Source organism: Tenebrio molitor, chromosome 8 (assembly GCF_963966145.1).
Source record: "Tenebrio molitor chromosome 8, icTenMoli1.1, whole genome shotgun sequence".
Lineage (NCBI taxonomy): Eukaryota > Metazoa > Arthropoda > Insecta > Coleoptera > Tenebrionidae > Tenebrio > Tenebrio molitor.
The window spans coordinates 9,276,676-9,291,996 of NC_091053.1; the positions used below are offsets into that span (position 1 = coordinate 9,276,676).

Sequence of the window (15,321 nt, forward strand, 5' to 3'; positions counted from 1 at the left end):
AGACACTTCCGAATATATCAAACAAAAATTAATAAACATAAAAATAGTACCTAATGGAAGTTATAGTTTCTTTGATTTTGTGAAAAAGATGTCCTATTATTTCCGTTATAATGAACAAATAAATATTACTTATAAATATTTGGAGTACCTACATTTTTATATGTATATTTGTATTCTTGAAGTTGTTTTTTTTTTATTATAATTATAACTTTGAATATACAGCGTGTTATCTAGAATTTTTATTTGTTTGTTCCTCCTTAAAAATTATCTATCAGCTATTTCAATGCATCCAAGTGCAATTAGTGTACCTAGTCGTAATCCTAATGCCTTTACCTGAAGCACCGGAGACAACTCGCCTCTAACCCTTTTGCAAGACTTAGGCCCGTATTCATAGTCAGATCTCAAGCATTTGCTTGAGACCTTCTTGGTCAAGACGATCTTATTGCTTGAGATGATCTTATTCGGACCGCACATTCATAGTCATAAAATAAGATCATCTTCACCAAGACGATCTTGTTCAAGTTCATCTTATATCAAATAAGACCGTCTTGAATAAGACGGCAAATAAGATCATCTTATTTATATTTCGGGCAAGATCGTAATTTGAACCAATAATATTTCTTCTAATAAAATTATTATACCGGTATCTACAGATACACAAAATAAGTTGTTATAATTTTGTGCAAAAAGTGGTGTTTGGTGGTGTCATTATTATATCATTGTAAAATGTTTTCTCACTGTGGCAGCAAAGGTACTCGCCATTATACCTCCATGGAAAAAAAAATATTTTTAGAAATACTGAAACGATTCGAAATTGTTGAAAATAAAAAGAGCGATGGTGTTACGTTGCATCAAAAAGAAGAGGCTTGGAAAGATATTGCTGAAGAGTACAACAACAGCCGTGATGTGTTGGAAAATGTAAATTAAATATAATTACTTAGGTACCACTTTCGATTTTTTATAAACATTTGTAGAGGACAGTAATGCAGTTGAAAAAGCTGTGGTCAAATTTGAAACATACCCAAAGGGAAGCTATGACCAAAGAGCGGCAAAGTCGTTTAATGACTGGAGGCGGTCCTGCATCACCACCTGCACAACTTGATCCCGATATTGCAGCAATTGCGCCCGATTTAATGGTAACGGCACCTACATTGTTTTCGTCTAATATGTCGGAATCTGAACTTCTAGGTATTTTCAGTAAATTTTTCTTTTAAATATTATTTCTATTAAAGATACTTATATTGAATTACATAGAGGCAAGTGAACATATAGAGGAAGAAATTTATAGACTGACGGATAAAACGGATAAGGACGGAGAAAAAGTGACGAAAAATAATGAAGAACCAGAACAAAATACGGATGAAGAAATGCATGTTACAAAAATACGTATGTTTAACAACTACAATAATAACTAACTAAATTTAATAAATTTACAGAAAAGAAAAAGAATTCATCATCGACAGATAACTGTCTTAAAAAAAGGAGACTAGAAGAACTGACGCAGCACGAAAAAAAAAAGATTGACCTAAGAATAGATGAAGAAAAAAAGTTGGCAAAATTTCGGTACGAAAAGGAGATGGAAATTTGGGATTTGAAAAAACAACATTTGGTTAAATTGCAACAAATAGAAATCAGAGAAGCTGAAGCAAAAGCTACATTGGCAGAACTAATGTTAAAAAAATTTACTGAACCGAATTTATAGCTTAAATTAAATTACTTTGTAAATTTATATTTTTGAATAGGTAGTTTTTATTTTCTTTGGTGACTTAGATATTTTCAGTTTTTAAAATTTGTAATTTTACTTGTTATTGTTAATTTATTTTAATGGAATAAATTAAATCTGTGGCGGTCGTGAAAAAGTAGGTAAGTCGAAAATGTCAATTTTTCAGGGCAATGATTCAAAATTCCACATCATTCCTAAAATCCTGTAATTAAATAGAAACTTCTTTCTACCTGTACTTCCTTTCAATATAAGTAAATTTTAAACTGTGAAAATCTGAATTATTTAACTCCATGATTTATTATTAAGGTGTAAACATCGTTAACTCATTTTTGAAATTATTTGACTTACCTACTTTTTCACGACCGCCACAGAAATATAAACAGACAAAAATACACACCAACTCTAATTATTATCATTGAACAAACGTTCTATAAGAGCTCGGCGCATAGCTAAGCCTTCTGCCGGTTGCCACCGAGGTGGATCTACCGGAACTTCCTCCTCAACCTGTTGCATTTCATCTTCAGGAAGATCGTGGTCAATTACTATTGATAAGTTATGCAAAACAGTACACGCTACAATTATTGCCGTGGTACATACTAATTTGTTTCCAAGACCTCGTGATAAACAAGGAAATCTTCGTTTCCAGATGCCAAATGCCCTTTCTACTATTTGTCTAGTTCTTCTTTGAACTACATTATATTGTTCTTCTGAAGGATTGCGAGGATTTAAGACCGGTGTTAAAAGAAATGGCAAACATGGATACCCGCTATCACCCACAAGCGTTCCCGTTAAAACCCCAGTATTGTATCTTATAAATATTCTTGAATTTCTAAAAATTCTGCTATCATGCTCACTTCCAGCCCATTCAGGAACGATATCCATAAACTCCATCCGGGGTCCCACCACAGCTTGAACATTGAAAGAAAAATAACCCTTCCTGTTTCTATATACCTCGGCATGTCTTTGGAAGACAGTATTGGTTAATCTGACGTGCGTACAGTCAATGGCCCCGTCAATGCCTGGAAGACCAACTACTTGTCTTCCCCTAACCCCTAGGGCACGGAATAATCGTCTGTTCTCTGCTACTGCCTCGTTACTCCTAGGCATCCTAACATGTTCATGCATGAGGCTAGCAAGCAGAGTAGAGACTCGAAAGACAACTCGAGACACAGTTGGTTGCGACAGACTCATAAGATCACCAACAACAGTCTGCAGAAAATAGTACTTTGTAAAAATATTACAACAATTAGAAAACATTAACCTGAAAACTGGCTGTGGCGAAAAATCTTAAGCAAAGCAACAATTGCATAACTGGCTGTACTGGTAATCCCCGGTTGTTGTTTTTTGCCAGAGCATTTTGTATCAAAGGTAATATTCCGTGTAATACAGCATCCTTGCTAAATCGGTACCTTCGTTTGAATTCAACGTCTCGGTAAAATTCGAGTGGATTTAAAGCATCTCTAATGTAGCGCTTCGGAATATGATGTACACGGACTTCTGCATCGTCTTCTTCGCTATCTTCCGGAGAGTTTAATAAGAGCGGGTAATATATGTCAGCCATAATTACTAGTGACAGTTAAAGATTTTCCTGACAAATTCTTGAATAAGAACGTCTCAAGTCCACATCAGACTTGACTTGATCGAGATCGTCTTATTTGCCAAATAAGATCGCATATAAGAATGCTTATTTGACTATGAATATGATGTGTCTTGAGACGCGTCTTATTTCAAATAAGAACGGACTGTGAATCTGAAATAAGTCTATCTTCAAATAAGATTTGCTTCGTCAAGATGATCTTATTCATTTGAAAATAAGACCGTCTTGTTTGACGACTATGAATATGAAATGTCATCTTAAGCATTCAAATAAGATCGTCTTGATGAAGCAATTGCTTAAGACCTGACTATAAATACGGGCCTTAGGGCCAATTTCATAATAAAATTAAAGTGTCTTTAAATTTTTAAAGTCCCTTTATGTATAAGAAACAGTTTCATAATCGTAGGCTTTATTTTAATGGCGCGTTAACGTACCTTTAACTTAAAGTGACATTGTAGTGCCTTTAAATAATTTAAAGGAACTTTAAGTAAGCACACTGTGGAGCAAACATGACAGTTCGCCGTCTTGGATGTGCAGTCTGCAGTGTTAAAATTTGTGATTAGTATAAAAAGTATGGACGTAATGAACAATTCATCAAGTTCATCATCATCAGAAGATGAAGAATTTTTGTTTGTCAGAAGAACGAAAGTCTACAGACAAAGGAAAAATTACTTTGAACACTATGATGATCTCGATTTCTTTGACAGATTTCGGATTAGGTACAAAAGCAACTGGATGGCTTTGTTACATCAAATCAAAATTTGCTAATTTCTTCTAGCAATAACAATTCTTCCTCTTTTCTATAATTATTAGAGCGCATTCTCTTGGCTTTTGGTTCACTAGCCATAATTATTGAAAAATATAAATAGAAAAACGCAAAAACCCGCAAAACCGACAATGTGGCCAACAATAACCACACAATAACACAAAACAGAACCTTACTTTCTCACGTGGTTAACACGAAACAAAGACGCGTAGAAGTGGATACAGTAACAACGGAAGATTCAGGCATACCAACATAATGCTCGACGGTTGTCGGAATCGATAAAGGTTACTTTAGTTAAAAAATGCTGCTATCGTTTTATGAAATGCATTTCACTTTAGTGCTTACTTAAAGTGGACTTTATTTTAAAGTTCACTTTAACAAACAGGCCGTTAAATAAAAATATAGATCGGTAATCTTGCATTTTACGTTGGCAAATGTGCGCACGCGTAAAACGTCAGCTGTACAGCGAAAATGTCATTGTTGTCAGTTCTCTTGTCAAATCAGTTAGTTAGGTAGTTCGGTTAGTTCTACATGTACGAGTACGATATAGTATTGAGCTGTTCCTGTTAGTGATCTTTGCCTACTTTATTTAATATCAAGTATAATAACATGGCAATTCGCGGTCCAGCCGCTTCGGTTCAAATTGTTGAACCCTAATTTATTTTAAATGCGGTAGTAATTCCCAATGAAAATTGGAATCTTTACAATTTGCATTTTAACGGTGAATTAACAATTCTTCAATGGTTGGCAAAGCGTCGACTTATCAGAAATTCTTCGCTTTGCCCAACATGTCACATTCAAATGTCGTTTATTAAAAGAAATGACAACTGATAAATGGCGGTGGCAATGTCGGCTGTGCAAAGCATCAGCCAGTGTTCGAAAAAATTATTTTTTTTCGCATAGTCATTTGTCACTGCGACTAATTATTATTATTCTGATTTACTGCTGGGTAATGGATTTTTCACAAAATATCATTGCACATGAAGCAGAAATAGGACAGGGAATTATAACCATACTATGGTAGACTGGGCTTCTTTTTGCCGTGAAATATGCGAACAGCATTTAATGGATCACCCGATGGAGATTGGGGATTTAGATCAGAATGGCATGTCCCTCACTGTGGAAATAGATGAATCAAAAATTTTTCACAGGAAATACAACAGGGCAATGGAGGGAAGGACACAGGGTTTTCGGGGGCATTGAAAGGAACTCCGGAAAATGCTTCCTGGTAGAAGTTCCCGATAGAACGGAAGCAACACTATTGGGTATTATAGAAAGGTATTCAGCGGCAACGGTAAATTGCGCACAGCGGTCAAAAATCGAGAAAAGTATACCAGGTACTTGGGGCGGAGGGATTATCGACCCCCTCCAGAGTACAAGTACAGGTAGCACCCCTCGAATCCACTAATTACCTTAAATTTGAGAAATAGCCAGTTAATAGATTCCAGTGCAAGTGAGAAGTGGCTGTTTCAATTTATAACATGGAAACAATGTTGAGTGAACGGGGTAAAACCCTAATGGTTATAGACGGTGCAAAGTTTAGAAAAGGTAGAACACTCTCGTCGGGAAAAACGTATTGGCGTTGTAGTAACAAAAATTGCAAAGCAAACTTCTATATAACGAGCCGAAATGACATCATTGAGAGCAATCTCAATCATAATCATGATCCATCTGATATATATCGGCAAAAGATAAGCAACAGTGTTAAAAGGAAGGCTGAAGAGGATATATCTGTTAGACCAACCAAACTCATTCATAGGGAAATAAAAGGTAAAAAGTTTGTTTACTAAAAAGTTCCTTCATTTTCATTTAATTACTAGGTAATATGAACATACTAATCGCTTTTGCCTTTTTTTCTTACAGATGATTCCAATGTTTTACAACATTTGACTTTAACAGATATCGAATATATTCGGAAAAATATTTATAACGCCCGTCGAGCAAAGCTTCCACCATTACCAAAAAATTTGAAGGATGTTCAAGAAGCGTTGGATTCCATGTCCGTGAAAACGATTCACGAGGAAGAATTTTTGATTCTCAATGATCGCAAAAATGAAATATTGATCTTTTCGTGTTTTGCGAACTTAAAGCTTTTATGTCCTGTAGATACAATTTATGTTGATGGAACATTTGATTATTGTCCAAAATATTTTTACCAGTTATTTACTGTACACGGTTACAAAAATGGGCAGTATGTTCCTTTAGTATTTGCTTTGTTACCATCGAAAAAGACAGCAACATACACAACATTTTTGTCCCTTTTGATTAATGAGTGTTTAAAATTCGATTTTGTTTTAAAACCAAAAAAAGTTGTTGCAGATTTTGAGAAAGCCATACATTTGGCTATAAGAACAGTCTTTCCGGAATGTGAAATTGAAGGGTGTTTGTTTCACTTAAAGCAAGCTTGGTATCGTAAAATACTTGAGTTAGGTTTATCTGGTGAATACAAAAATTCAGTTTCACCAATAGGGAAATGGTTGAAATATCTGTTTGGTTTACCGTACGTAGCACCAGAAGACGTCGGTGAAGTGTTTTGTTTCGAGCTTATGTCTATGAAGCCTAAAAATTTTGCTGTTAGAACATTTTACTTATATCGACGAGAATTCTAAATTCCCTCCCGGAATATGGGCAAAAATGTCTCCATGCACGGCTCGCACAACAAATGCGTGCGAATCGTTTCATTCGCATTTTAACTCCAACTTTTCCACAGCACATCCTAATATTTTTCAGTTTGTTGAAATTTTGATTAGTTTTCAAACAAACACATACATAAAAATAAATTCCGCAAATCGGAAGAACAAACAGGTGTCTTCTACAATGCAGAAAAAGAAAAGCTACCTTGAGGAACAAATAGGTTTATTCCAAGACAAATCAATTAGTTTGTTAACATATGTAAAATCGGTAGCAGGGTATAATTTACCTAGCAGTTCGCTACTTTAATTTGTAAATTGTAAACAATTGTAACCACTTAATGTTTTGCAAAAATAAATGAGATGTATTATTCTTTAATAATCTTTAATTCCTGGTGTTTTGCATGCAGAAATATTTAAGCCTGACTTTAAAATGTTCCTCATTAAATTAGTGGAAGACAATCCCCTTGAGTGATTTACGATACTTGACGTGCAGGTGATTAAATGTGATGACAGGCCTAAATATTTCTTTATATACATAGGGTAAACAGCATAGTCGTTGGCACTCCTACAGTTATTGGCACTCATGCAAGAAAAGTGAATTTAATAAGAAAATAGGTGAGGGTTTAATTTTTTTCAAAGTTCCATTATGTAGCGACATCTATGATAAATTTATGTTGTTAGTTGTGACGTTTTTCATCCACCATAGCGTTCGCACTGGTTGAATGTGTGACACGTGTTTAAGTTCTGCCGTGCTAACGTTCAGTTTTACAGCCCTTTTACAATGGCGTTAACGTTACGTCGATGTTAAAACGTTAATGTTAACATTAGATCTAATTACATGTATTTCAGTACTTTTTATAAATTATTTCCGTTGGCTAATGTTAGAATGTAACGTTAAGAATCTAGAACATTTCTAGAACTAACGTTAACGCTAACAATATCATGCAACATTAATTTTCATCATAACGTCATTGTGAACGGTCCACAATGAAATACATGTAATTTTGAATTTCTAGATCTAACGTTAACATTAACGTTTTAACATCGCCGTAACGTTAACGCCATTGTGTATGGGCCTTTAACGAAATTTGTAAGGTTCTGCGCCATTGTTGGATGCGTTGTTCTTGTGCGTTATCAGACTCAAGAGGTTATTACTGGTGAGTAACAATAATTTAGACATTTATAAATGACAATGTGAGCTCAGTTGACAGTTTATTCTATATTTTATCGATATTTTGAGTAATGCCAATCACTGTATGAAAAAACGACCACTTTTTAGATATTGGCACATAGGTGCCAATATCTATATTATTGACTATAAAATATTTTTTGATAAAAATCATCTCAATAAAATACAATTTAAGTTATCTTGCTAAATTTGTTGAATTTTCGTGTCAACATCCGTCATAGACAGTGTTTGGCACCACTGACAATAACTGTTTAGTTGGGTGCCAATTACTGCATTCGTGAAATATTGTATAGGTGATCGTCATGCCGAAAGTAATTGAGGGCTCAAGATATAAGAGAAAATATAACCAAGAAGCAATATCAAAGGCTTTAGAAGACATATTAAATAATGGTGTATCAAAAAAAGCGGCTTCAAAGAAATATGGAATACCACGTTCAACACTGCAATTTCGATTGAGTCAAAAATTCACCAAAACAACATTTGGACCGAGTCCGATTCTTTCAAAGGAAGAAGAACAAATTATAGTTGATTGGGTTCTTCAGAGTCATCGAAAAGGTTTTCCGCGAAGAAAGGAAGACTTGCAAGTCAGCGTCAAATCATTTCTAGATGAGAAACCAAGGGACAACCCTTTCAAAGATAATATGCCGGGTGATGGGTGGTACAAAGCATTTTTGAAGAGACATCCTGCATTGTGTGAAAGAGTACCTGAAGCCGTGACTGCTGCCAGTTCGAAGGTTAGTGAAGCAAATATTCGAAAATGGTTTCTGGATATTGAAACGTACTTGAAAGAAGACAATTATTTCGAGATTCTAGAATGTCCCGACAGAGTTTTTAACGCAGACGAGACATGCTTTATGTTATGTCCAAAAAACAAGACTGTCTTAGCCCCTAAAGGTGCTAGGAATGTGTACGAGATCGATAATGCTCCAGCAAAATCCAATTTAACTGTCTTATTTACGTTATGTGCTGCAGGAGAAGTAACGCCGCCATTTATTATTTATCCATACAAACGTTTGCCTGCTTCAGTACCAGATTCGTGGGGCATAGGCATGAGCTCTAATGAGTGGATGAAAACTGAACTCTTTTTTGAGTACATAGCTAACGTTTTTCATCCCTTCCTTGTTAAAAAAGGTACAAAATTCCCAGTTATCCTATTTGTGGATGGCCACAGTACACACACGTCGTATCAGCTCAGTGATCTCTGCTCCCAGCTGAATATTATTCTAGTTTGCCTTTATGGAAACTCCACACGAATTTTACAACCGGCAGACGTATCCACATTTAAACCTCTTAAGTCTTATTGGAAGAAGGGTGTATTAGATTGGAGAAGGCAACATAATTCGGAGGCCCTCACCCAAGAGAACTTTGCTCCTATTTTACAAATAGTAATGAACACTTATGAAGCCTGAAATTATTCAAAACGGTTTTATAACTACTGGTTTGTATCCATGAAATCCTAATGCCATAGATTATTCAAAATGTCTGGGGAAAATAAATACAGACCCAATCCCAAAAAAAAATGAGGCTACTGCAATATCTTATTCAAGATTTAAAGAACTAGTGGGTGATAATTTAATTCGCAAACTAAAAACGGCCGATCCAGCAACTAAAGCGGAATCAAAGGAATTTTGGGTATTGCAAAAATTGTTAAATAAATACGGTTTAGCAACTGATGAAAACAACTCAGATGCAGTTGATATAGTTACCACAGAATTAGATGAATGTGACACAAATAATATTACCGACGAAGGATTCAACTTTGAAGAAATGCCAATAATCTTTCAAGGTGGCTCACAAATGTGTTCGCCCCTAAAGGAAAAATTATCAGGACCTCCTGTTGTTACAGGTGAGTTTGCTTTTATAGTTACAATTTTTCCTTGATTTAGATATTTGTGTATTTATTTCAGAAAATGAATTCGCGACTGAAGATTTATTTAATAAAGCAAATGAATTAGATGAGTCACGAATTAGTAGGCCTTTAAAGAAAGAATAATCGCCTACATTCTCTTTAGTGACAGAATCAGCAGTTCTCACAAATGATTTGTCAAATGAAGCACTAGGAAACATAAGTAATGCTTCGTCATTTAAAGATTATTTAGTATGGCCAGAGAGTCCCATCAGGAAAGGCAACAGAAATTCAGAGAGAATGCCTTTTGTACTAACATCTGAACAGTGGAAAAATTTGCAGGCAGAAAAAAGAGAAAAAAAATAATACAGAAAAAGAAAAGGAAGAGAGAAAACGCAAACGAATACAGAAGAAAGAAGAAAATGAGTTAGAAAAGTTGAACAAAAAGAAATTCAAGGAACAAACAAAAAACAATAAAAACAAAAGCAATAGAAAGTCTAATAGTGATTTGTTGGTGAAAAAAGTTGGGACATCTGACAAGACGGAGAAAGTTACAAATGATAAGAAGGATACCGAAAAGCAGATTCGAAAAAATGCCTTCAAAAAATTAACGTAATATCAAACATTCAAATAAATAAAGCTGTTGACCCTGATTTTAACGCGGATGCTAATGAGGATCTAGATATAATATCGAAAATCCAATTAAATGAAGCCATTGAGGCTGCAAAAAAAACTCTATTTGAAGAAAATGAAAAAGAAAATGACGAAGGCAAACAGTACGACGTTCGAGGAAATTTAATCAAACGGGGAATATGTTATATTTGTGTTCGTAGTATAAATGTTTCCTGTCATGGATTTAAATGTTCGATTTGTAATCGAACTTATCATGAATCTTGCATTAAAAATCATCGCCTTTTTGACATTTCAGTTGACGAAACGTTTACATGTAAAACCTGTAAATGTAAAAAATAAATATTTAGGTATATTTATAATTACAAAATACATTTTTATGACACTATCTAATTAAAGATACCTTACTATCCCACCTCCACCCGGCGGCACGGCAATTTTGCCGGAGTACATACACTATTACGGATATTACTATCAAGTAATAGTGCAGTGCTTATCAACATAATTACCGGCGTCTTGCCTCCGCATTTTGACTTTGTTGTGTATTATGTTCTGTGTCAATGTTAAGGAACTTCCTCACGATGTGACATGAGTATAATAATATACCTTTTTGAATTTCAACTACCAATGTGTTATCTAAATCCAGAATTTTTAAATTTTTAAAAAAAGATATATTATAAAAAGATTATTATTTACTTACTTGCCAGCTAGCCTTTACCTGTTCTGCTTACCACCTACGTCTACAAAGTACATACACTTTTTGAAACAGAAATAATTCGTGCCAATCACTGTCCGCCTAGGGGGGACAATTACTATCAGTCTAGTGCCAATAACTGAAATTTAGACAACTTTATACTCCCAAGGATTGTTTACTGAATTAATAGTGAAATTTCGGAAAATCACCTACTAGATATTGAATCTATAACAATTTTGAATGCCATGGTCACATCGCAGATCTGTTCAACATTATAATACAGCAGTTAAATATAAATAAAAGTTGGTCTAGTTCTTAAGGTGCCAATCACTGTACTGTTTACCCTATACCTACCTGAATTTAAATCCTCAACCCTGTCGAACCAACGCAAGAGGATTTGTGTGCAATTTACCGGCGTAAAAGGTCACTTTGGAATATACCTGCTTAATCCCTGACTGCTGTGCGCAATTTACCTGTGGCCGTATTCAGATGTTTTAAGGGACACTGTTTTGCTTATTATAACGGGTGACTATTAAAATTTTCACTTGGAGTTGGCTTTAAACGAGTTTTTATTTTTTCTGTTACTTCAGACACACGCAAGAACAAACGACAAATGGCAGTCAGTACAATTGAAACATAGTTTTGAAATGTCAAACTTGCCAGTGTCTAAGGTGCAACGGAAAACAAAGAATGATCCATAGCCAACCCTAAGTGAAAATTTTAATAGTCACCCGTTATTATTATTTAATGACATCTGCTTTATTTCTCTTGTAAATGTGCTTTGATTTGTAAAATAGGAGTACAGTAATACCTCGTTAATCCGAACATCCAATAGTCCGGATGATCCAGTAAATCGGACCTCCTATTTTTGCCATTGTGTACCTTGTAGTCCGGATATGACCAGTTTCAGTAATCCGGATTGTTACACTTCATTTAGAATAAACGGAATTTACTTGTTTTAACCTGTCTGCAACAGGCAGTATGCAATATGGCACCAAAGCGAAAGCACGTAACTTTAAACATAAAAGAAAAACATGAAATTTGGAAGAAACTAGAGTTTGGTGTGAGTGGTGCGAGTCTCGCAGCAAAATATAATGTTGGGACGTCGACAATTTCCGACATTAAGAAAAATAAATCGAAAATAGAAAAGTTTGTTGGCAATTGTTACCAACAAATCCGTACTAGGAAAACATTAAGGCAGGCGGAATACCCGGAAATGGAAAAACGATTATATAATTGGTTTCGCACACAAAGGTCCAGACATATTCCCGTTTCTTTTGTCATTCTCGCTGCCATGGCGAAAAAAATGTATGCAGAAGTTTATGGCAGGGACAACTTCGTAGCAAGTAGAGGATGGTTGTCAAAATTTAAATCTAGACATGGTTTGAGAAGACTTCGAGTTTGTGGAGAAAAGTTGTCAAGTAATGAACCTGCTGTTTCTCCTTTTCTGTCAAAATTCAAAGAGAAAATATTGGCACTAGGTGTCGTTCCTGCGCAGATCTACAATTGTGATGAATCTGCACTCTTCTGGAAAATGCTTCCCGACAAAACGCTGGTAGATTCTCATGAAAAGACAGCGCCTGGTAGAAAAGTTGCCAAAGAAAGGGTTACCTTTTTGTTGTGTACAAATAGTGATGGTTCACATAAAATAAAACCTCTAGTGATAGGAAAATCGAAACATCCTAGAGCATTTAAAAATGTGGATTTACCGGTCGATTACAAATCATCAAAAAATGCTTGGATGACGTCAGATATCTTTCGTGAGTGGCTCCAAAACTTTGTCAAACAAGTAAGAAGCTTCCTGAAAACTCAAAGTTTGGATGAAAAGGCATTGCTACTAATGGATAACGCCACATGTCATTGTCCAGGAGAAGAAAACATTGATACAGAGACGGGAGAATTCACAATTATGTTTCTTCCCCCAAACACAACTGCCACCATTCAACCTCTCGACCAAAACATTATTCAGTTAACCAAACTAGCGTATCGAAAAAGTTTGTTGAGTCATATTTTATCATCCGATGAAGATGACATTTCTAAGTGCATAAAGTCCCTAACTTTAAGAGATGCTGTCTTTTGGCTTTCCCATGCATGGCAAAGTATTTCCCCAGTTACGATATCCAAATCATGGAAAAAAATATTGAATTCTGAAGTCACTGATCACGACGAATATGAAAACGAAGACCATTTACCTCTAAGCGTTTTAAAATCACAGATCATTTCTGCAAGACAGGATATCCATTTAGTTTCTTCTATGTTAAAACAGACTGGAGGAGAAGTGTTGACAGAAGTTGAAGTACAGTCCTGGATTTGCGGCGATGAAAATATACTCCCTTTAGAAGAGAATAACCAACACGATTCCGACGACGATGAACAAGAACCAGTTAGAAGAAAGATTAAGAACGAAGAAGCAGTGAAGGCTTTAAATGTTGCCTTAGAGTGGGCGAAAGAAAATGATGTACCGCCTTCAGAAGTAACGGTTTTGCAGAGGCTTCACGAGAAGGCATTTTTCATGAAAAATGATAGATTGTATCAAACAAAAATTACAAATTTCTTTTAAATTACATACCTATATTATCATTCATAATTATGTATTCAATAGTTTTACTTGTTGGTATTCCTACTTTAATAATAAACATTATTTTACGTTCTAAATAACCGATTCTTGTGTATTTACTCGAATTATCCAATAATCCGGATTTTTTAGTAATCCGGATGCGTCCGGTTTTAATTAGTCCGGATTAACGAGGTACTACTGTATAAGTTTTTTGTTACCTACCTACAGATTTTCAGTTACCACTTTCACAAAATCGAGACTTACGTTTTTTTTTTTAATTTTTATCTGCCATTTTTATACTTTTCTCGAATCTACTGATTGAGTAGCCGTCGTTTTATTTTCTAACAATTTTTAAAAAAGGTAAGTAAGTTATGAATTAGAAATTAAATATTTAAGTTTTATACGCTCTACCTTTGTTGCCACTACAATGTTGTTCTGCGAAATTGAGATTAAAGGGGGCATTAGGTGTGGTAGGAAAATTCAGGTATTGTGAAGATACCTATACAAACCCTTTTTAAAATTTTGCATGGGTTTTTACATTCATCCCAATCAGAATTCCGAAAATGTTTTGAACAAATAACATACAAAATGTCAGTACGTTTTCTTGGAAACGATTAAATTAATTGTCCCATTTTTAAAATTTACAGTACCCCTTAATACGTGTACGATTTTTTTTTTTTTGAATAGAAGTGTACCTGTTTCAATTAAAAAAAAAATTTTTGTTCGACACTGTCAGGCTGACTGATTTACAAGAAAGCGCGCTTCCTCATTTCGTCCAATCTTGGAACAGGGATATTATCTTTACTTTATTGAAATAAGGTATTGGTAGCATGTTCGCAACTATTTGAATGAAGTACTGCTTCCCCAATGTAACTTGAGCTGTGAAAGATGGGTGCGCAAGGGTCTATAACTTTAATTAACTCTAATTTTGTCGCATTTCTTTGCTGCTTCCAGGACCTCTTTATTTACTTTGCGCATCCCTAACAGCTCAAGCTACAATGGGCAAGCTGTATGACAGTTAGGTACAAATTTTTGGATGCCAATTCCAAAAGTCAATCATAATGACAATAAAGCATAGACTATATCCATTTTTTTTAATTGACGTGGAAGTGACGGCCAAAATTCCGTGTCCGCAATTGTACTGTTGTATTAAAAAAAAAACGCGTACACCTATTATTTCCCTGTATAATTTTGTTGCCCTGGCGTTTATTAACATCATACTGTGACACTTAAGTTATTTAAAAATGCCAATACCAAAAGATTGTGAACAAGAAAAATAGGAATTTAGTGCAGTCTATGCCATGTAAACTAAATGCGGTTATAAATGCAAACGGCGCCACGACCAAATATTAATGGAATATTCAAATAAAATTATCTAAAAAGTTAGACATAACCTGTCTTATATTATAACCACGGCCTCCTAGATTCATAAGAGACTCTTATGAATCTAGGAGGCCGTGATTATAACTTTTGTCAAAGACAAAAAAACTTATCAAAATTGCTTACTTGATTTAAATGGTGTACCCGATTTTTTTTAATACAAGTGTAAATACAGTTGGTTGCAAAAACTGTCAAAATAAAATTGACACATTTTTACAATTTTTTCATAGTGTTAAACCTTCTTACGAGAGATAGGTTAGAATTAACGTCAAAATTCAATAACATTTTAAAAAATTTGATAGGTAT

At 34.8% G+C, this 15,321-nt stretch overlaps 2 long non-coding RNA genes across 2 annotated transcripts in view; one reads left to right on the forward strand and one right to left on the reverse strand.

The window, feature by feature from the left end:
- LOC138137253 (uncharacterized) overlaps positions 1-15,321 on the reverse strand; it is a 44,765-nt gene that overhangs the window by 26,507 nt on the left and 2,937 nt on the right. The window lies entirely within an intron of this gene.
- On the forward strand, positions 1,010-1,386 carry LOC138137254 (uncharacterized). The gene is made up of 2 exons (XR_011161665.1): positions 1,010-1,136; positions 1,189-1,386. It is a non-coding gene; the product is annotated as an uncharacterized lncRNA (long non-coding RNA).